Source organism: Xenopus tropicalis, chromosome 4 (assembly GCF_000004195.4).
Source record: "Xenopus tropicalis strain Nigerian chromosome 4, UCB_Xtro_10.0, whole genome shotgun sequence".
In the NCBI taxonomy this organism is placed as follows: domain Eukaryota; kingdom Metazoa; phylum Chordata; class Amphibia; order Anura; family Pipidae; genus Xenopus; species Xenopus tropicalis.
This window is the reverse complement of record NC_030680.2, coordinates 103,928,852-103,952,995: the sequence shown is the minus strand read 5'-3', so window position 1 is coordinate 103,952,995 and position 24,144 is coordinate 103,928,852. Positions and strand designations below refer to the sequence as shown.

General features: G+C 39.3%; 1 protein-coding gene and 1 long non-coding RNA gene across 2 annotated transcripts in view; one reads left to right on the top strand and one right to left on the bottom strand.

The window, feature by feature from the left end:
- bcar3 (BCAR3, NSP family adaptor protein) overlaps window positions 1-11,239 on the bottom strand; it is a 74,345-nt gene extending 63,106 nt beyond the window's left edge. Inside the window, 1 exon segment of the mRNA NM_001097265.1 lies at window positions 11,083-11,239. The gene's annotated coding sequence lies outside the window, so the exon portion shown is untranslated.
- Window positions 11,240-11,647: 408 nt separating this feature from the next.
- The window catches only part of LOC116410431, a 28,123-nt gene continuing 15,626 nt past the window's right edge, over window positions 11,648-24,144 (top strand). The window contains exon 1 of the long non-coding RNA XR_004222403.1: window positions 11,648-11,969. This is a non-coding gene — a long non-coding RNA (uncharacterized LOC116410431). The remainder of the gene's footprint in view (window positions 11,970-24,144) is intronic.

Sequence of the window (24,144 nt, the reverse complement as noted above, 5' to 3'; positions counted from 1 at the left end):
CACATCCAACTCATCTTTGTGACTGGAGCAAGGGAACATTAAGCTCACCAGACTGCACTCTGTAAATATTTAGAATATGGATATGATAGGTGATGAGGTATTTAGAGTCTGTGCCTGGTGAGGTATCATTTAGACTTTGTTTGCCTTTTCACACACTGATTTGATGAAGGTTGTTACCGGCATCTTATCTCTTCCTATTTAATATATTTATACATCAGGGAATGTCCTCAGAATATCAGGCTGTTACTGTCCATTTTAAAAAGGCACAGATATGCCCCAGAGAGACATAAAACACCCCTTTTTTACAGCTTTACCCAATGACAGCTACAAAAAGACAATAAACCTAGTCTGAGGACTTGAGGGCATATAAAAGACAATTACAGCATTACAGTGTAGAAGCTTTTCAAATTTCATGAACAAAAGCCCATATCTTTGCAAACACCTCCTCAGTTGCACTAATATGAAGCTCTTAAGGCCTACCTAAGTATTCTCAGAAAGTTTCATATAATAACAGTAACAATACAAACAGAAAAGCGTGTTTTGCCTTTATATACACTACCAAATGTATCTGTTTAAAGCACATGGAGAAAGTGTATATATTTTCCATAATAAATTTGTTTGGACAAAACATCCAATTCCAGTGTATTTGTATGAACTGGAGTGAAAGCTTGAATTCTGCTTACCTAGCAGCAAGATTTTCTACAGACAAAAGTGGCAAAATCAGCATCTTCACCACAAGAACTGCATTTATTTAAACACATGAAAAATGTAGAGGCAAGAAATAATATAGCTCAATTCCTTTGTGTGAGACAAATGCCAGATGGGGCTGCTTCTCAGTGTGTGGATGGCCAGTCTAAGGGGTGAAAGGTGGGGTGTCAGACAGTCCATATGCTTTTACATAAAACACATACACTATAATAAATATTATATTATAGGGAGATTAATTGCCCAAGTTTAAATCTTGTTAATGTGCCAGAATGGGGGGCCTGATGCCCTTCCCTAGGCTACATAGAGGCAGGGCAGGCAATATATGATTGACAGCTAGAATTTTTAAATGCTTTTATAATGGGTATGGATGTGTAAAAAAAGTGAATTTGGATTTCATGCTTAATATGAACAGGGCTTTTATTATACAGCTTTTTATGCCTGGATGACAGGTCCCCTTTAAATCAAAGTACAGTATCTATACCTTTGCAAGCCTTTTACAAATACATGTACTTTTCTTCTTAATGGAATTATGAGAAGTGTCCAAGATCACTTATACAATCAAGTGAGTAATTGACCTAGTTTGCCTCTGTCGTAAACCACTAAGATGTAGCCCTGATTAACATTAACAAATTAGTCAGAAACTAACGTTGTAGAGATGCCAACAGAGCAAAATGGGAACTATCTTCCCTCCGCTTTGACACAATCAAAATGATAAAATTCTAATTATACAAACATGAAGGAAATTCAGTTTTACTGAATATTTAACTACACTAACTGCCTATTTGTATCTCTTATGATTCTGATTTCTCACTTATCAACCTAAAAAGTTAAAAAAGTGCGTTCTTTTCAGTTTAGTTCTTTTAGAGGCAGCAGACCCTGAAGTGCCCCTTATCTTTCCTATAGAGAAGGTTTTGCGTAAGCCAATTATTTGTGGTTCTTCATTTCTCTTTTATAAGGCACGATCTGGCAACTCTACTAAGCAACCCTACTAAAAATACACAGAGCAGTACTGGTGAAATCAGATCATGTCTCGGCAATAGGAGACAAATGCAACAACAGTACACTGCAAGTTCAGCACAACCACATACTGGCACAGCTAACTGGATAAGCAGTTCAAAGTACAGTTCTCAAAACACTTGTAGCTATGGCAAAACAAATGAAAAAAAAACCAAAACACACTCAGACAGTACCTTGGATACTGCGGACACAGTAATAAGCTAACTTAGAATTACATTTTCTTTCCTTTACAAAAAAAAACAGCCATATAGATCCTGAATTTGGGGCTTCAGTGGCTCATGTCATGCTTCTTCCATTGTCTTGACATGTTACAGCCAAGCTTACAACCCATTTTATGATGCTGGCATAAAAGCACATTTGTGCCAATGCTGTAGATTCTATGGCTTCATTTTGATCTATGCTGCTGTGCGAGTCTACTGGTAACACCCAGTGTGGCAAGATCGAAGGGCCTTGGCGTAGAAACCAGTTTCCTTTTACTGTTAGCAAAGACACATTTTATCATGCTTAGAGGAAAATAGATTTTGCCATTTGTTAAAGATGACATAGCGGCAGAATGTCTGTGCTCTTTGGAAGTGTTAAACAGTGTGCTCCTTTTCAGAGCAAATTCCCTGTGCCTTTGAACATGAACTTCTGTTCCATACAGCTGTGGGCAGCAGAAATTAGGGCAAAAAGTGTGCTGCTGTCACTCACGGCATTCGGCAGTTATCCTTGAAATATGTACTTTCACATAGAAACATGTTCCGTCAGTATTAGATTCCAGGAATTTTACAGCAGGGCTGTAATTTCACATTGAGATGAGTGCTTGCACAAGAAGTCGGCACGTTTGTGAGATCCTTTTAAATGGAATTTATAACTGTAGATTTAAACAGTACTAATGCTGGAGAATATGGCAAGTAGCTTATACCCCTAATGAGAACTTACAGAATGTTTTTCTTATTTTAATGCTTTTTAATATTTACCATATCTACCAATTCTTAGAGAAAAACAATGCTATAAAGACATAAATCAGCCTTGGTAAACAGCTGTTTTAGAACCATAGCAAACCATTACCCTAGCTGGGGCTGTATGAGCAGTGCACTGTATTCAACAGCAAATTCCCCACCTACACTACACAAATCACTTTCTGGCCTCTCAGCACTCGCAAAAGGTGCAGAAAAACAGTGAAAATTACCAGTAGCTAACTTTTTAAAACATTCAGGGCTTATTTACTAAAGCACTAAGTACAAAAATGGGTACACAACTGCACCCATTAATCAGCTAGGCATAAAGTGCTTTTTCCTATTGCACTCCCCTATAGAAGCACTGTGTGCCATATCAGCCGTTTGATCATACTTTGGTGTATGGTGAGTAAGGCAACATACCGCAATAGAAGGAAGCTCTTGAAAATTACAGCGAGACTACTACAGATATAGCATTATCTTTTTTATTTTTATACTACCGTGGAGTAATTAACCTCACCATTGACAAGAATTTTAGATCTTAAAACATACATCCATAACCCTTATACAAGAAGTGTTCAACTGGGCCTCACAGGATAGAACCTGACATTCAGGGGGCATTCTCGCAACAATTGTATGTTGATATATACTGTAAGTGTTATTTAGGTGTATGGGGAAATAAAGGGTTGGTGAGCATTGTCTTAGTTGGTGCCCACTAGGACTTGGGCCTACTGGTGCTCTAGGACACCAGTCTGACCCTGGAAAAAAGGCAAGGCAAATATCTGGAGCTCAGTACCTTAACCACACAGTTCAAGGATTCAAATAATATTTGATGCAACCTATGAATTTTAATTTGGGGTAGATTATTATTTATTTAAATTCATAAGTAATGTCACAAGATGGCAAAGGTATATTACTACATTTACAGTAATATGCTTTATTATATTGGGGGGGCATTTATCAACATTTGGATTTTCGTGGTTTAGAGTTTTTTTAAACCACAACTAAACATATTTCCAACAACATCAATCATTTATCAAAACTGAAAAAGCAGGAACGTAAAAAAGAGACACCGAAAAAAAACCCCAAAATACCATGACTTTTTCATATTGTTGCACAAAAACTGCGACTTATAAAAATAAGCACCAAAAATCCCTGAAAACCTCTACAACTACAAAGCAAAGGAAAATTCTTCAGCTGGAAAAGGGACATCTGCCACTGACTTCTATAAAATCTTGACAGATTTTAGATGGTGGATTTTTGCTTTTGGATTTATTGTGGGGCTTTTTTTCTGCAAGAAAATCGTATTTTGGTGCCAAAAAACATGAATTGAAATAAATCGAGCATTAGTAAATGCCCTCTTTAGTATTAGCAGTTACTCGGGAATTATGCCTCATAAACACATAATGCGTATTGAGCAGTTTTGTCAGTGCAACAACAGAGTATGCTGAACAACGTGTTGTTTTTTTAGCAAGTCACAAAAAAATTTAGACGAAAGGAAAAACCATGCAAATTTTTTTATAACATTAGATTTTATCGAAACTGAAAAAATTGTAAAGAGGAAAGGCAAAAATGTAAGCTTGCTCAAATATCACTTTTAAAATTTTAAAAGTTTAAAATATTACCCCCCTCAGCTTTGGTTGCAGACTTTCCAGTTTGATCCTAAATTGTGCTCTAGGTCACAAAGTTGCAAGGAAATGAGTAAAAACATATCACAAGCAGCATTTCATTCCCACAGAGAGTAAAGCTAAGAAAATCTGTAAGTGCACAACTCCCTTATGCTTCAGGTGAAGTTCTTTCACAAGCAGTCCTTTGTACTTTTTTTTACATATCCTGTCCTTAGCACCTACAAAGGCAATCAGACACAGCTTGCCATTAGGGTGAAGACACACAGAGCAACTTGTAGCAGCTACTTTTTCATGCCTACTAAACTCCAGAAAATACCCTGCCATAGACGGCTAAAACACACGTAGAGACAATTATCAATAAATGATCAGCATTATCTATTTTAGCAGTCACGACAAGTAGCTGCTACTAGTATATCTGTGTCTTCACCCTTAAAGTAGATTCAACAGAAGTATAAATATGTAGCTAAATATAATACAGTAGATTACATGAAATCACGTGGATAGCTAAAATCCATAGAAAGCTATATTCCAGCAACTGTAAAGAACTAAATTAAAAAAAAAGTCAATCAGCGAGTTTGAAAACTGTATTCTGAATGAAACAACACAACTCCCTTAAATTTGTTTGGCATAGACGCACTGATAAAATTCTGACTGAAATTACACTATTAATATTTTCAGACTGCGTGTGGGCTCCAAATTATTCTCCCGATAATTTTTTTAACATGACGATCTGTCGTTTAGTAGATCGGACAGGTTCGAAAAGGTCAGTTGGATAACGATAAATCTGTGCATGTATTGTGTATCAGATGATATCCTTGGGAACCTAAGTCACATTCGTATGATTGGTGCTGGCCAACTATTTCATGTCCAGAACATCCTCCAATTTGTTTTTTTTTTTTGTTTTTTTAAGGCTTTATCCTACAACTTCAGTCTGAATGTTAGTTTTAGATCAGATTGTTACATTTAAACGTACAAATCGATATCCTAACATTAATTGGAAGAAGACTAAAATCTGAACGTGTATGGCCTGCTTAAGACAATTAATTTGTTGCTCTGGTGAGAAATGAATTGGCGGATTCTACTCAACTGAAATAAAATATAAACAGGTTAATAATTACATATATACAGAGTACAATACTACATTATATTTATATATAAATTTGTACTTTTGAATCTACTTTAATGACAAGCTGTGTCTGATTGCCTTTGTAAGTGCTAGGGGTAGGTATGTAAAAAAAGAGTTCAAAGAGCTGCTTGTGAAAGAACTTCACCTGAAGCATTAGGGAGGTATGCACGCTTTACCCTGTAGTTGTTGTGTATCTAACAATATCCTTGGGAGACCTACAATGCAGTTCTAGCAATTCACTTTCGTGCGATGGCTGTCTGACAACTATTCCATGTTTAGAACATCCTCAGCTTTGTTATTTTTAGGGCTTTATCCAACAGTTTCAGTCTGAATGTTGGTTTAAATGCAATGATCTTAAACTTACGTCAGAAGAAGACTACAATCTGAACATGTATGGCCTCCTTAAGAACCTAAGCTAATGACACATGGGCCATCTTTGGGATGGCTGCAATTGCTGACAAACTGCTAAATCCAGTTTACTGGCCTTGGAAAATAAAATGATGCTTTGATCTTTATAGTGGGAAGTTTGAAGGTACAACATAACACTAATAAGGTCTACCCAAGTTTTGTGTATGTGCAAGCTTTTCAATTTGTGTTGCCCATGAAGATTAGCTTATTTACTCTTCAGGCACATAGAGTTTAGTCGGCCAAGATAGATCTCTGCTACTGCGGACAACTAATCTCTCTAAAATTACTTTCCACCAGCAAGTCCTTCGGTTTTCCAAAGTTGCATGAAGTTTCCCCCTTAGGCAACTTTGTGCAACATCGATAAACCAAACCGATACTTTGGCCTTTTAACTTTCGATCCCCTTTGCTGCCAGTGGAACAGCATTTCGGAGAGATTAGTTGCTGCAGAGATCTATTGCCAGTGGCTAATTTCTATGTGGGACATTAGTCGGAGATGCGTAGATGTCTTCTTCCAGTGCAAAGAGATACTTTTGCTACTTTGGATCACAGGATAACAGTGTGACGAGCTGGGACCTTATCAGTACTGTTATCCAACTGTTTACTGTTCTTGACACTAAAAGGGTTTGTAACAACAGTATTTAAAAAGAAACATATTTGTGTCTGAACCCTTATATGAAAAGTTACATTAGATTGCCTAGCTGTATACTATAAAAGTACAGATATTTTGTTTAAAGAGGTTGTTCACCTTTAAAATATGTTATAGTATGATGTATAGATATTTTGAGACAATATGCAATTGTTTTTCATTTTTTATTACTTATGGTTTTTGAGTAATTTACCTTTTTATTCAGCAGCTCTCCAGTTTGCCCTAGCAACCATGCACTGGTTTGAATAAGAAACTAGAATATGAATAGGAGGGAGCCTGAATAGAAAGATGAGCAATAAAAAAGTAGCAATAACAACAAATTTGTAGCTTTACAAAGCATTTGTTTTTCCATGGGGTCAGTGACCCCCATTTGAAAGCTGGAAAGGGTAGAAAGAAGATGGCAAATAATTTAAAACTGATTAAAGAAAAAAAGAAGGCCAAATGAAAAACTGCTTAGCATTAGGTATTCTATAAGGACAGTGGCACACAAGGAGATTAGTCGTCCTGCAACAAATCTTCGTTGCCGCAGGCGACTAATCTCCTGCAATACCATCCCACTGGCAAGAATGTAAATCGCAGGTGGGATGGCATACGCGTCGCTACGATTTTGCAAAGTCGCCCAAAGTTTCCTTGAGTTTCCAATGGACACTACCGGCATATGATTTTTATGTTCTCCCAATCCTCCCTGCGTCAGCATGGATTTTCTCTCACACTTAAAAAACATACAGGAAAATTTATCAGATCCTGATAAAAATTGGCTCTATTGTGTGTAGATTATAAGCTCTACTGGGACAGGAACTGATGCAAAGGACATATAATCTCTGTAAAACACTGCTGAATACAGGGCCTCTTTAAAGGCACCCACCATTTGACATGAACTCATTCAGCTTGGCTTATATAGAGGTACATACAGGCCCGGATTTATGACGAGGCCACAAAGGCCAAGGCCTAGGGTGGCATCAATTTTGGGGCACATTGCCGCCCAGCCGCATGTAAAATTTGCTCAACTACTGAGCACTGGGGACGGGATGCACAAAATCTTCAGCAAGGATGCACATGTGTGCGATCCTGCGGGAGGTGGAGAATTGGGGCGGTTGAAAAAGAAATCCAGCACTGGGTACATAAACTCTATTCAAATTCCAGATGTAAATATACACAGACATACCCAATTCCCCAGATTGAAAGGAAACCATGCTAGTCTGTCTATTTGATTATTGTTAGTGTTTGCCATTTACCTACCCAACGCCCTCACTGTAATACAACCCTTCCCTTATTTTGTTCTATTGTAAAATAATGAAGTCTAGGACTTGCAGCCCCTTTGCTTTCCAGAGAATCTGTGCACCACTCACTAGGGAAAGCAGAGGGGCATTACCTCCCAAAATTCATCACTTCACAATGAAACAAGGAAAAGGAGGGAATTGCAGTTAAAGCAAAAATCATATCATACTAAAACTTGGTTGCATTATTACGCACATTCTTTAATAATCAAGGGTGTGGCTAAATTCAGAATCAACCAATCAAATTCAGTGTAAGGGCAGTGACACATGGGGAGATTAGTCGCCGTGCGACAAATCTTCGTTGTCTCGGGCGACTAATCTCACCACAATGCCATCCCACCGGCTAGAATGTAAATTGCTGGTGGGATGGCATACTTGTTGTGATTTGCCGAATTTGCCCGAAGTTTCCACTCAAGGCAACTTCGGCAAATCGCGGCACTGCTTATGCCATGCCACCGGCAATTTAGATTGTAGCCGGTGGGATGGCATTGCGGGGAGATTAGTCGCCCGCGAAAATGAAGATTTGTTGCGCGGCGACTAATCTCTCCGTGTGTCACTGCCCTAAAGCAGCTTACACAAATTGCACATCTTACTCACACACAATTTCTTTTAAACAGTGATAGAATTTCCTGTGGACAACTTTTGCTTTAATGTTGCTCAAAATGTTACATTTTGTGTAAGATACTACACAGGTAGTTATTTCAAGAAAATTATTAGTTATTAATTAAACAAATGGCTTACTTGGCAATAATGTAAAACATGAACTTTGTGCTAAAAATGAACATCACGTAATTGGGTTCTTTCCCCAGGCGTGTAAGCTAATAAGTGCCTCCTTTATGGTGAATGCACTTCCCCCAATGTTCAAGGATTTTATTGAAAGTACACGTTTTCTCTGTAGACTTGATCCCATAGAAGGCACAGGAGGAGTCTATAAAATGCCAAAATGAATGTGAAATCTTGCCAAGCAGTGTGAGATGAGAGCTATTAACAGCCCACATGGAATAATATAAAACACAGCTAACTATTCATTCTCTGGGCAACAATGAAGAGAACAATGTTACCAAGGCCCTCTCATGCAACCTACTTCTTTAGGCTTTTCTGAATATGCAAGGGTGATCGGAATGCATGCCTCCTCCAACTGGGAAACATTTCAAACCCCTATCAGTACAGAAAAGCAACAATAAACCAGATGGTCTGAGCAAGGACCGCAACAGGAGAACTTCAAATACATTTCAAGCACAAAAGGGCATTTGATCACATATTAAATCCCTCTGCTGTTAGAAGGGTCAGCAACTTGCTTTCTTTCTGAGTAAACAGTGGATCCTCTGTGTACTGGCACTAAAAGGTGACAATGAGCTAATTAGTGAAATGATGTTATTGACAGTGTAATGTTCTGCAAAATCTTATTTTTTTTTTTTAACATGTCTGCAGGCTGGAACCTATGGATAACGGGATGGAACCAACTGTTCTGGTCACCGTGTGGATTTTTATTATTCAGTTATTTATATGTCACCACCAAGCTACAGAGTGGGGGTGAAGCAGAAATCTTGTGACCAAGGCCCGGATCTTGGCTGGACATGATGAACAGCTGCATTAAGGCTGCTGCATGCATCAGGCTTAGGCACATGCATCTGGTTCTGTAAAAATGCAGCTATGATTAAAATGTAAGGTATAAGTCCTACAGCCACTATGCGATAAACACACCTTTTAACTGCAGGACACCAACCCAGAAATGCTTGCATGTTCATGCTGTTACACAGGCTGTTGTGCTCTGTATATTTGTATGCATAACTTGAATTATAATGCACTACATGCATACGCAGTACGGTATACACAGGGAGGACAAGCATAAGGTTTCACATTCCTGAAGGACCCATAGGAGATGGAGAAATATGGAGATGAGAAATATTGCTGCAAAATTATTACTGTGATAATAAAAGTAATCTGTCCCTGTGGACATGACTGCTTTCATACACATGGATCAATCATTTTGCACCATACTAAGGGTTTAATTGAGAGTTTTTAGCTGGGCATTCAGCCACGCACTGGACCAAATAAAGATAATCATCTGACTGGCTGGCCCCTGGACCAACAATAGGATTAAAATGGATGAAGGATGCCATCAGGAGTGAAAGTAGGGGTACTCCAATAAGGGGACATGTGGTAGAAGGTGCGATTAGTGTGTCGCAAAGGGGGGTGGGGTTTGAAGGGAGTGGGGTGTGAATCATGGGGGGGGCGGTTAGTGTGAATCAAGGATAAAAGCCTACAAATTTGCCATGCTGCAGTTTCATCCAACAAAGTAAAGCCTTATTTCTCACTGAAATACATTGGAGGAACAAACAAACAAAAAAAAAAAGCAAATACATCTGATCAAATTTTATATTACAGCACAGAGGAACAGATTTTGTAGCAGCCCACAAAATATTGGCAATTGCATGCAGTAGCATAACAAGATTTGTGGGACAGATAAGCCTATCCAACCCAAGTCTCTCAGTGACACTTAATACACTTAACACACCTTATTCCGGTTCTGTAATTATAATGGTATACGCAAGTCTTTGATTTAAGTCTTTAAACCACAGATGTTTTTTTGTCTTATATATTTGTGGGTGAGGGGGTGAAAGACCAAAGGAATTCTGCTTCAAAGCAAATTTGCTTCTTCGTAATGAGTTGATTTGTAAACAACAGCAACATAAAGGTAATGACTTCTCCAGCTCTTGCCCTCTCTAATCACCTTCAGAATGGCAGAAAAAGGGTGCACTGAACCTTCCTATGCAAGAAATAAATAGGTGGCATGCTTCCTGCTGTAACAGGTTATTAGCTAAAAAATGTGAATAGCAACGATTTGTTTTTATATTGCTGGTATTTTATGTACAAGCCTGTCCTCACACTGTAACATATAATCAAGGGAATAATGTAAAATAGGTCATCTGTGGGGCAAAGAGCTTACAGTCAGCTGAATTTTTTCCACATACAAGCTTTGTTATGACTCCATCCCTTTACGAAAAATATATATTTAATAAGTATATACATAATAAAAAAAAACGAGTACTCCTAAATAACTTTCCCACTACATTAAAACATGAATGGTAAAATTGTTAGCAAATGTAATTGCAACTGAAAGCAGGGTTTGTTCCTCCATTTCTGTTTAGTGACTCAAACCAATGTGACAGAAGTCAGGTCTTCCCCAAGACTTGATCAGCTGCTCCTGCTAAGTTGCTGCAGAGTCGGAGCCAGTTGTATTTGGGAGCGGTGCTGCAAACTTTGTAATGAATGAAACACCCGGCAGAGTTGTTGCTGGCTCCAGCTGCCTATAGATAGGCGATTTACTTACCTTTGCGCGCTTTCCTCCCAGTCACTGCAGGTTATATTATCCAACAAGCATGATGGCACAAAGAAGTGCAGGTTCAGCTGGTGCTCTCTGCTCCAGCGTTGCCTGGTTATGCCAAGCTCTGTGCAGCTACTCCACTCCCCAGGCAAGTCCCCACCCTAGGCAGCTGCATGTACTCGCTGAATCAGTAGCCGGGAGCTTCTTTAGCACTTTTCGGCCACGCCCCCTGCATAGGCGCTGCCCCCCCCTGGAGTTTTCCCCTCAAGCAGGTTAGGAGCAAGTGCCCCAAGTTCCAAAAATAAAAAGTATTTTCTGCCTTTCTCTTGCCAGTGCTGATCTGCCTCCCAGCTACTTCTCTCCCGTAACTTGTTACATTGCATGTTTTTATCCGGACTGGCTTACAGCCTGGTCACATGATGCTGTGTGTGAGAGAGACAGAGAGAGGGTGAATATGGCTCTGGTTCAGAGTTGGGGAGAAAGGGCTGGATTTGGTGGTCTGTGTGTGTGAGAGGCTGATTGTATGTATGTGTGTGTTTGTGTAAAGGTGCCCATACATGGCCGATTGTAGCTGCTGATATCGGTCCTTTAGACCGATTCGCCAACTTATGATCGGGGACCACATCGGCTCATTGATACGGTCCCTGAACCGATTGCACCTATTACTGGCATTCTAATTTGATCATTTGGCCCCAAGGCCAAACAACCGAATCGGTGGGGGAAATCGGGAGGAGATCCGCTCACTTGGCGACCTCTCCAGGCAAGCGTATCTTTACGTGTATGGCCACCTTAAGTGACAATGCAAGTGTGCATTATTGTGCAGTAAGGGGCTGTGGGACGTGGCTAGCTGTGGCTGCTGCATTACAAGAACCTACAAATCATCACTATCTGAGGTAGGTTTTGTTTGTAAATCACTTCCTATATAGGGCCTGATTCACTAAAGGGCGATAAAAATTATCGCACGCTTTTTCTTGTTAAAAAACGCAAAATAATTTGCGCGCGATTCACCATAGTATTATCGCGTGCGAAAAATTGCCATTTTCGCATCGGTATTTCTCGCACTAGTTTTACCGTTTTGCGTTAATTTCCACGCTGAAAAGAATATGATCGCATGATTCACTATAACTTTTGCGAGCTAAATATCGCATTCGGCTATGCGAAAATTAACACCTACTACAGGCAGGCGAAAAATTATACAAAAGTACAGTAAATGATTTTTTGCAATAAAATATGGACTTACAGTGTTATTTATTTAAGTCTGTGTTTCCCCTAGAGTGACGCAGCCGCCAGTTTGCAGCGAAATGTTCATTTTTAATACAGTAATTTTCTGCAAGTATTGGCGTGTATGGCTAACATGGCGTGCATTCATTTGCGCGACTATTTCTATTTGTCTACAAGTGATGAAATGTTTCGCCAGGCATGGATTCGCAGTGAATTTTTGGACGTGCGTTGAATTTTTTTCACGGCGGATTTTTTCATGCGTTTCTCAAAACAATCTGCCAATGGCAAACCGCATGAAAAAATTTGCCACGCAAAAATTCACCGCACATCCAAAAATTGATACAAGTGTCAAAAAATAATAGTTACAGCAACAATTTTTTTGCCCGCACAACATTTTTGCCGTTTCGTGGATCTTTCGAAAGATTTGCTAATTTTTCACTAAAGATAACCAGAACACATTTGCTCATCACTAGTGGCTACTATTTATAAGATTATTTGCGTATTTAGCGCATGTACCGGCAAATACCGCATTGAAATAGCCTTTCGCGAGTTAAATTACGCATGCAATATCGCGCGTAAAAAAGCGCAAGTATGCTTATAGTGAATCGTGCGAAAAATCCCCAAAATTAAGCCGCGGTAAAAATTTTAGCGCACAATAAAAATAGCGCACGTTTTATCGCCCCCTAAAGTGAATCAGGCCCATAGTCTCTTATGTTCTGGATCAGTCTTGATTTACAGTTCTGATGCCGTTTGCCAGTCCTGTTATCAAGCTATTCCAATAAGGCTTTTAATATAGGTATGGGAGCCGTTATCCAGAAACCTCTTAAACAGAAAGTTCTGAATTACAGGAAGGCCATCTTTTTTGTCTGTTATGATCAAACAATACCTTGTACTTGATCCTAAGATTTGAATAATTCTTATTGGTGGCAAAACAATCCTATTGGGTTATATGTTTAAATTATAAGGTATGGAGATCAAAATTATGGAAAGACCCTGTATCTGGAAAGCCCCAGGTCCTGAGCATTCTGGATTACAGGTCCCATGCCTGTATAGGTATTTAGAAACCATCAAATTTATATATAAATTAGTGGCTGGTCAGCCTTCCATATACAGTTTTCCATATAGATAGCCACAGAAGATCATTGCATTCTGAAGGGCCGGGAAGGGGGTACAATTCAGTGCAGCTTGCAACATGAGCCACACTGAAAATGTTGCCAGCAATGTTCCCACACAGACAAATTGTAGAGGGGCCACAGCCCCTGGCCCTTCACCCAGGGGTTTTTCTGGGGCTGCTGCCACCCTCCTCATCAGTGGACCTGCCCTCACCCTAGTAATGACCTCTATGTTTGTGGACATTTTTGGGACTTAGTTTCTGACTGCATCAGGCCCTGTTCGGAGGTCGTCATCGCAGCTACAATGCTGCCAGGAGATGTGCTGCAGTTAGCATGTGGGGCAGTACATTTTACATTACTGGTCTCCCCTGAAGTGGAGCTTACAGTCTAATGCCCCTATTATATTTTAGGGTCCATTTCTTCAGAAGCAAATTAACTAGCCTGTGTGTTGCTTGAGCAGGGGAAGAAAGCATGCAAGCATGGGGAGAACATACAAATGCCTTTCAGATAATTCCCTGTATTGAAAGACTCAAGACCTTAGAGTTGCAGAGTTGCTGTAGCAGTCAAGGAGTCGCCAGTTAACTTTTTTTTTGAAAGTGAAATGTAGTGAGTTATTGCTCCCAGATGCGCATTGCTGCCTTCTTAAAGGACATGTAAAGTCTATTTCACTGGGGTGGTGCCAAAGTGTTAGGCACCCAACCCCAGCAGTGAAATAGATCGGTAAGTTTTTTTCCTCAGGCTGGAGAGAATCACACCAGCCTGTAGAAAAAACTGTCTGAGCACCGCGCTGGCATCTCCTTACCTGTCACTTGACAGCACTGGGTACTGGCATATGACCCTTATTTTCATATGTTTCCCTCCCATGTAAAGGTGGCCATAAACGGGCCGTTATATACTGCTTATTGGCCCATGTATGGGGTCCTCAGACAGGCCTGACCACTGTATGTGTCTAAAAAACTAGGAAGATGTCTATGAGGAAGATGTGCTTTGATTTGGTCCTTGTCCCGGCAGCTTGCATCCCTTCAGTGTGATCCGACCACTTGCCCCGAGGGCCAAACAAAGAGATCAGTCTGATATTGCCCACCTCAAGGTGGCCATATCAGTGAAAGATCCACTCATTTGGTGACCTCGTTCTTCCCTGTAAGCCTGGCACTGCCCATGCCACCCATTGTTTATAGTTACAAGTATAAATTGGATCTGCCTGTCACTGCACACATGGGATAGATTTCAGCCAAAAAATGCACAAAAGGTTTTGTGGCCAAAATTAGCCCTGTGTGCTTATTAACAGATAGATCCTAGTAATGCCTGTTACCAAACACACATGGGGCGGCTTTAGCATGACATTAGCCAATGGGTATTTAACCGTGCTTTGTCTTTTGGGAAAGTGGTTCTGATGCTGAGTATCTCTAAAATCCTTGCCTTAAATATAGATAGATTTCCTAGAAAGGAACCATGTGAAGCAGGATATTTATTTCCCCATGCTAGAAGAAAAACCTTCAGAATCTACAGTGGAGGAAATAATTATTTGACCCCTCACTGATTTTGTAAGTTTGTCCAATGACAAAGAAATGAAAAGTCTCAGAACAGTATCATTTCAATGGTAGGTTTATTTTAACAGTGGCAGATAGCGCATCAAAAGGAAAATCGAAAAAATAACTTTAAATAAAAGATAACAACTGATTTGCATTTCATTGAGTGAAATAAGTTTTTGAACCCTCTAACAAAAAAAGACTTAATACTTAGTGGAAAAACCCTTGTTTGCAAGCACAGAGGTCAAACGTTTCTTGTAATTGATGACCAAGTTTGCGCACATTTTAGGAGGAATGTTGGTCCCACTCCTCTTTGCAGATCATCTCTAAATCCCTAAGGTTTCTGTCTCTGTGCAACTCTGAGCTTGAGCTCCCTCCATAGGTTTTCTATTGGATTAAGGTCCGGAGACTGACTAGGCCACTCCATGACCTTAATGTGCTTCTTCTTGAGCCACTCCTTTGTTGCCTTTGCTGTATGTTTTGGGTCATTGTCGTGCTGGAACACCCATCCACGACCCATTTTCAGTTTCCTGGCAGAGGGAAGGAGGTTGTCGTTCAGGATTTCACGATACATGGCTCCGTCCATTTTCCCGTTAATGCGAATAAGTTGTCCTGTGCCCTTAGCAGAAAAACACCCCCAAAGCAAAATGTTTCGACCCCCATGCTTGACGGTGGGGACGGTGTTTTGGGGGTCATAGGCAGCATTTTTCTTCCTCCAAACACAGCGAGTTGAGTTAATGCCAAAGAGCTCTATTTTGGTCTCATCAGACCACAGCACCTTCTCCCAGTCACTCACAGAATCATTCAGGTGTTCATTGGCAAACTTCAGACGGGCCTGCACATGTGCCTTCTTGAGCAGGGGGACCTTGCGAGCCCTGCAGGATTTTAATCCATTGCGGTGTAATGTGTTTCCAATGGTTTTCTTGGTGACTGTGGTCCCTGCTAATTTGAGGTCATTAACTAACTCCTCCCGTGTAGTTCTAGGATGCTTTTTCACCTTTCTCAGAATCATTGACACCCCACGAGGTGAGATCTTGCGTGGAGCCCCAGAGCGAGGTCGATTGATGGTCATTTTGTGCTCCTTCCATTTTCGAACAATCGCACCAACAGTTGTCACCTTCTCTCCCAGCTTCTTGCTAATGGTTTTGTAGCCCATTCCAGCCTTGTGCAGGTCTACAATTTTGTCTCTGACATCCTTTGTCCTTTGGTCTTTCCCATGTTGGAGAGTTTGGAGTCTGCTTGATTGATTGATTCTGTGGACAGGTGTCTTTTATACAGGTGACTAGTTAAGACAGGTGTCCTTAATGAGGTTGACTAATTGAGTAGAAGTGTCTAACCACTCTGTGGGAGCCAGAACTCTTAATGGTTGGTAGGGGTTCAAAAACTTATTTCACTCAATGAAATGCAAATCAGTTGCTATCTTTTTTTTAAAGTTATTTTTTCGATTTTCCTTTTGATGTGCTATCTGCCACTGTTAAAATAAACCTACCATTGAAATGATACTGTTCTGAGACTTTTCATTTCTTTGTCATTGGACAAACTTACAAAATCAGTGAGGGGTCAAATAATTATTTCCTCCACTGTATACATCAAAGTTAACAATCAAATTTAAATTTTCATTATTCTTCCAGCAGCTGGCTAAATAAGGCTAACCACTACTTGGTTGCCGTTGGTTACTGCCGTAGTATTGCTTTAAGTTCAGCTCTTAATTGTCTGTTTATGTCTTTGTCTACATCATCCAAAAGATAATTTAAGGTAAACATCCCCTTTATTTGTAAGCAAAATTAGACATCAGACCAGCTTTGATTAATGTCTCCTCAGCTTGCTTAGACAAGCAGGCCTCTACTGTCTAGAAAGTCTGTTGTTGCAGGGGAACTAGAGACAGGTAGCCTCGTAGGAGCAAACTTTCCACTAGCTGGCAGATTTTTTTTTTAAGATTTATAGCAATGATCTTTTAAAAGAAGCAAAAAATTATTGAAGATTACAAAACCTTGTTCTATTTTAAAAGTTGTTTTAAAAATATTTATAATACAATGCTTTGTATTATAGACTGTATTTCTTGAAGGTAGGAATGACAGTGTTACTAGAGAGCAGAGATTAAATTAATTTTGTACTTGTAAAAAACTGGATTTTGACTGATAAACCAAAGGTATGGCTTACCTAGGCACCGGGGTCACATTTTCAGTCATGGTGGCACACTGCAACTGCACTTTTAAAAAAACTTTTCAGTGACAGAAGGCAGAAAGTTTTCTCTAAGTACTTTATATATTACAAATCTCCTATCATCCACTACTGGTTTAAATGATTAACATTCTTATATTTTTTTTGCCTACTAAAATTATCTGCTATGTCTGAGTTTTAGGGTTCCTATGTAACATACATCACTCAACACTCTACCGTTGCTCCACTGTATGTACAAAGGGGTAATGAAAACTCATGGTTAATCTTGTAGATCTAGCTAGGGAGCAGTAATGGAAGCAGGTTGCAACAGCAGCTTACTACTTGTTATTGCTGGCCTGCACCAGTCAGTGTTGCATCTTGCATATTGCACAAGATTGTTTAATCCTGCAGAGCACAGCCATACCTGGAGCAGAAGTGCCCTGTGCATGAGCACGCTTTTGTTCTGCTGCCCCATGTCAACATAAATGGGCTGTCTATCTATCTGTATCTATAGGTAGATATATTGAGTCAAAGATTCCATAAACAGCCTTTCTTTAACACTGATATAAAAAGAAGGTGTTTACACATTGAGGTCATGGTCTCAAGGCCCCAGACAAAGCTCTCCAACTCATCTGTTGTTGTATAAAGCCAGACTGTCAGTAAAACCCTTTCTTCTTTTTACATACACACAAAATCTCCACAGCTTTGTTTCCAAAGTGTTTCACAACAAATAATTAATGTTGGTATAAAGTGTTTTCTTTATTTAATTGATTGCTGTCCTTTGTGTATATTCTAATAAACAATAATTCTACAACAAAAGCTTAAGGTGGCCATATAGGCTACAGTTACAATCTTTCCCACTACCATTGGTCAGAGGAAAGATAGTTTGTTCACTCTACTAACATTAAGAGCTAAATTGTCAGATATACAGGTAAAAACAAAGGAATTCTTTACCCCTATCTGACAATTCACCATTAACGTTACGATGTTCAGAAACCTGTCAAAGGCGCCCAATCAAAATTTTCAGTCCTGTCTGATCAACGAGGCGACCAATATCCAAGGCTTCATTTAAGTTGTCAGTGGTTCTATTTTTGAGCAGTTTGGTATTTTTTAGCTGATGAAAATAACAATGATAAAACTGTGTCTTACGCTACTGGGGCCTAAATGCTAAACTGATTGCATATATGCTTCATCTTACAGCACTAATGTAAACAATAGAATGCCCTTTTCATTCCTATAAAGATCTACTGATTCCTTGAAGCACTATAGTCTCTGTGGCAGAGGCTGTACCATAAATCAATAAATAGCTTGTGGTTAGAAGTTACCTATTCATTTGGGAACTGGCCTAAAACTTGTTACCTGAGTGTTTGGCCAACATATATATTGTACATGTCAGACTTTACTATGGACGCCATCTTTGTTATTATTATTCTTAACGGTGCTATTTTTACTGACTTCAATCACTGCACTTAATCATCTACAGACTTGGAGGCAACATTGACGCAATTGGACCAGTACCAGTATTGCGCCACTCACATCACCCTTGTTGATGGAATCCTCTTTTATAGCAACTTTGTATAAGTCATGAAACATGTTGTCCTTGTTGTCCTATACAACCACTAATACTAACTGTAGATATTAGTATCACAATAGCCTTGGATATTCTGATTGTTCAAGAACTCATCCAGGCCCCTCTTAAAGGCATTAACAGAATCTGCCATTACCACATCTCTAGGAAGGGCATTCCACAACCTCACTGCCCTCACCGTGAAAAACCACCTACGCTGCTTCAAATGGAAGCTCCTTTCCTCTAATCTAAAGGGGTGACCTCTGGTGCGCTGATTGTTTTTATGGGAAAAAAAGAACATCCCCCATCTGCCTATAATCCCCTCTAATGTACTTGTACAGAGTAATCATGTCCCCTCGCAAGCACCTCTTTTCCAGAGAAAACAACCCCAACCTCGACAGTCTCACCTCATAGTTTAAATCTTCCATCCCCTTAACCAGTTTAGTTGCAGTCTCTGCACTCTCTCCAGCTCATTAATATCCTTCTTAAGGACTGGAGCCCAAAACTGCACTGCATACTCAAGGTGAGGCCTTACCAGGGACCTATAAAGGGGCAAAATTATGTTCTCATCCCTTGAGTCAATGCCCTTTTTTATACAAGACAACACTTTATTTGCTTTAGTAGCCACAGAATGACACTGCCTGGAATTAGACAATTTGTTATCTACAAAAACCCCTAGATCCTTCTCCATTAAGGATACCCCCAACACACTACCATTCAGTAGATAAGGTTTTCTAACTGAATAGTGTTGCAACAGGCTAGCAGTCGAGGGAGAGAGAATGGTGTCCTTCCTGGCCTTGTGGTGCCCAAATAGAGATCAGCTTTGTTGGGAAGTCACTAATCAACCAATTATATTTCTAACTAAGCACCTACTTCAGTTTAATGATAGAGACCTTTAGTTTAGTGAATGTATTTATGATGGCAACAGTTCCCTTTTAGGTGTCAAGCCATGAATTTCCTTAATCCATTGTTTATTTTCTTGTTTGAGGCTGTAAAGGTGAAGACACACTGGGCTACTAGTAGCAGCTACTTTTTCAAGGCTACTAAACTCCAGAAAATACCCTGCCATAGACAATACTGAGAATGTCTGTGCTAAAACACACGTAGAGACAATTATCAGTAAATGATCAGTATTGTCTTTTTTAGTAGCCACAACAAGTAACTGCTACTAGTAGTTCTATGTGTCTTTACCCTAATACTATCATTGGCAAGATTCTCCTTATAATTTAGATACAAAATTAAATAATAATAACATAATTCCACACCTAACATTATACAGAACTATAGACCAAAAAAACAATGTAAATACACTTTGGGAATGCTCACTAACTATATTAAAGCTTTATTACTTTTTGTAGTTCAAATTGGATTTTGCCGATCCAACAAAAATTAATAAAGTAGCTATCCAACTATATATTATGTGCAAGCATTTCCTTAGGTATATATCCCCCTAAAAATGAAAACACCAAGAATTTTCATGCACATGTAAAGTGTGGGGTTAAGCGTAATTTATTTCATATGTCTAAAGACAAGTGCCTGTACTGTATGAGGCATTGTGCGTATAGCTGTAGAGACCTGCAGGCTGCTGTTTGAATGTAGTTTGGCCTGCATTAGGTTAGATTCAATAGAGGCGGGGGGAGCCATGTATTCGTCCCCATCAAGCCTCTTACCATCCCCTAACTCATCATTTGCACATTTAAGTTAGGGAGCAGAAGGAAACACAGCTTGCATCGGAGCCCTGTACTTCTACCTGCATATCATGACGCTGCTGTCTGCACAGAGTGCAGAGAGCAACAAGCCAAGGGGGTGCAAGTTCTGTTACATGATCACTAAGGGGAATACTCTGATGTTTGGTCATGTACCCCTTAGTGCTCTTGTACTTGCGCAGCCCAGGCTTGTAAATGTGCCCTTATGAAAAGCTGTTTTCTGATTGGCAGAATCACTGGTTGGCAGAAGATTGCAACTACCGCTGTCACATGCAGCAAGAAAATAATGCATCTACAACACAAGCCCTGAATATATGGTAAATTATATCTTTATAAACGGTGCTTGGTGATGTCATCAGTTATAATTGGTGCTTAGTGATTTAATTTCATTCATATGACTCACTTAAATTTGTATATTATAATAAATAGTGTACTCCCTGTTAAAAAATATTATAAGTCACCCTAGAGTTTTATGACCTGTATAAAAGCATTCAGCCTTCCATTATTTCTTATATTTTACAGCAGGGGGTACATTATTCACTATTTATTGTAAAATTCCTTCTATTCAAATCCCCTACACTTTGGGGGAACTCTTTGTATGTCCTTTCCTCCTTAAGTCCTGTTGGTAAAGTTAACTAAAAAAACCAAAAAAAAAACCAACAGCATTTGTAACAAGGAAACGATACATGAAATAGGGGAAAAAAAGCACCACTAAATTTAAATCATGTTTTGGCATCCATATTGCCAGTGTTAAAAACTTAACCACTTTTGTCAGGAAAAGGAAATGGGAAGGTAAGGGTAAGATGTATTTTTCAGAGAAAGTGAATTATAGTATATTTATTATTGTTCTATATAATAAATATTGTTCTGCTGTACAATGCTGCAAACATAATAGATAGATAAATAAAAATGTACAGTACATACACCCAGACTGTTGGTAAGTAACTTTATCTCAGCCAGCTCTCACACAGTGGACTATATATCTTTTAGAAGATCTGCCCCAGTGAGTGTGGTAAATCTCTCAGGGCTTTTTTTTTACTTTGGACTCACATCACTGATCAATCATAGTCCAGAGATTTAATTTACTTCCTTAGTGCCTGAATGAAAATTGCTTGAGGGAAAAAAACCCTCAAAATCGTAGTACATTCTTCAGTGAACTGATAAGGCCTGGACAGATTAAAGCACAGATCAGCCTTTGGCTTTGGCATAAATGGGGGTTGGGTTTTATACGTATTGACTCCCAGGGCAGTTGGTGCTATTTACATAGCAAAGTAGCACATTGTTCCTTAAACATATTCTTTAGTTAGTTTTAAAGAAAGCACATAAAAATTGTTTTGGTATATCAAAGATCTGTGCTGTACCCACAACAGGCAGATTCCTCATTCAGACCTGCAACAACTTTACCATTGGCCAATATAATCAGTTTACATTCTAATAAAACATTATAACAGTGATAATGTTACACTAATTGTTTTAACAATATCTCTAGAACATGAAATGGGTTCAAGTGCAATGACATTTTCTCCAGCATTATCCAACACATTATTCAGAAGATACAAAACAACAATTAAAAACAAAGTAAGACAATGGAGGGCTCGGTAACTGACGCCCTGGACGCAGGCACAAGAGCACTCAGGAGCACAAAGAAGTCCTCACGGTGCTAGTTTAAAAGAAATAAGTGTCTGGCTTCTGGTTGCTCTGTGCATCCATGCCGAATAAAAAACTAGCATGAGGCACAAAGCCATAGGGCATTCTATGAGTTCAGGGCTTCATTGTTCGTTCTGTAACTAATGTGTCTAAATGATGCATAAAGGTGGCCATCCACTGAAAGATCTGCTCGTTTGGTGAGGTTGCAATACGAGTGGATCTTTCCCCAATATGCCCACCTTGAGGTTGGTGAAATTGGATTCATCCCTCCAACCAAACAAACGAATCACATTGACAAGATGTAGGCCATAGTGAGGACCGCATCAACGAGCTATTGTGCTCCTCACCCTGATGGGATTTTTAAACTTGCCTAATCAACAACTGATTTTTGTTCTTTCGCTTTCAGCAGTTTTTTATCAGCACATTTCATATTTATTTTTGGAAGTTTAGATGCAACTTTTCTACATAATCCTCAACGCAATATTTTATGTCAACCTAAATTGTATTTTTCCATTAAGGACTTCATAAACGATAAAATACATACATATCTGTAATAAAAAGTCTGTTTGTGATACAGATTTGTTAAAGTGACTCTGATATATGCTTTTTACTTTGAAATAATGCATTCTATCAAAAACAAGCCATATTATTTTGTGGTTTGTATTTAAAAAATACAGTTCTTTGTTGTGACTAAAATAGAAGGATATCAATGTAGCGACAAAGCAGGTGCCATTTCCAGTATACATTACTATATAGAACAGATACCTGCACAGGTTTAATGAAGTAGTCCTGCACCAAACCCATGACCCACAGCCTGCACCCTGCCCACGTAACAAGTTAAATCATCAACATGAAATAAAAGGATGCCTATTTTATTCTGGCAAGTGTTTGATCAGTATAACTGTAGCATAGTTCCCTTTAAGGGCTGTAAAATCCTTTGAATGCTGCAAGGTATCTCTATAGGTTGCTTTGGGAAGTGCAGTTTTTAGGAAGTTTTATAATTTTTAGTGCTTGCTTTTAAATAACAGACAACTGCGCAAGGCATTTTGTGGCTGCCAGATGGAAGTTACCAACAGTGATCCGGTAATTGAACTGTGTGCCTCACTATATAACATGAAACAGTAATATAGCAGTATGTGTGTTGAACCAATAATATTTTTCAGAGGTGAGAATTGACACATAGATGGCTCTCTTTTTTCCTTTTGCCATCCAGTTTCTAAAAAATATTTAGTTGCGTTGTGTAGCCAAAATAGAAGGAGCTTACACTCTAGAGGTGGGCAGTACAAAACATTCAATAGTGAGATTTCCATTTCTTAAACAAGAAATGGACACACCTGCAGCTGAGTTGTCCTGGGAAAGATAAGACCAGATTTAAACTGAACAGTGTGAATCATCATCCTCTGAATATGTTGTCAGGTAAAAGTAATAAATTAGCATGTGTTTAAGGACAAGTTTACTCAACTGCTGAAGTCTATCAAGATTTTATTTTAGTAAAAATTCCTTTACATTTGCACAACATGTTACAACAAAAACTTTGCTGAAAATACACATGCAGGTTTGTTCTATTTAATAACCTGAGGCCAAGTGTGACTTCTTGTTGGACAACAATTTACTTACGATTTACTCACTTCTCTAATAACAGAGTTACAGAGTTCCAAAAAATCTAGAACTGCATATAAGTGTATCTAGGGCAGCTCATAGACATTGTCCATAAATCGAACCCTATCTGATCTTTAGGTTGGGCCCTCCAAGCCACTGTTTCAGGGCCTATCCCCCCAGTTTGGGAACTACTGGCTGATTTGCCAGTTGTGCCTCCTGCAGTCCTGTGCAATACTTTGTGCCAGATGATAAAGGTTTGTGCTAGTTGTAAGTAGTTGTGAATAGCTTGCGTTTGACTGCAAGTTGCACCTGCCATGTCAGGGGCAAAATAAGAGTGAAGAGATGCCAACCCTTTGTATATTAAGTATGTTTTAGCAATGCCCATTCTGCCCCTAACCATGCACTATTCCACCATGGGGTGCAGGTGCAAATAGCTGAGAGTAGGTAACTGATTGAGTGGTGGTTAAATTTGAGTGACACAAATCTGTGTGAGTTGACGTGTCTACTACCATTGGTAAATGAGTCCT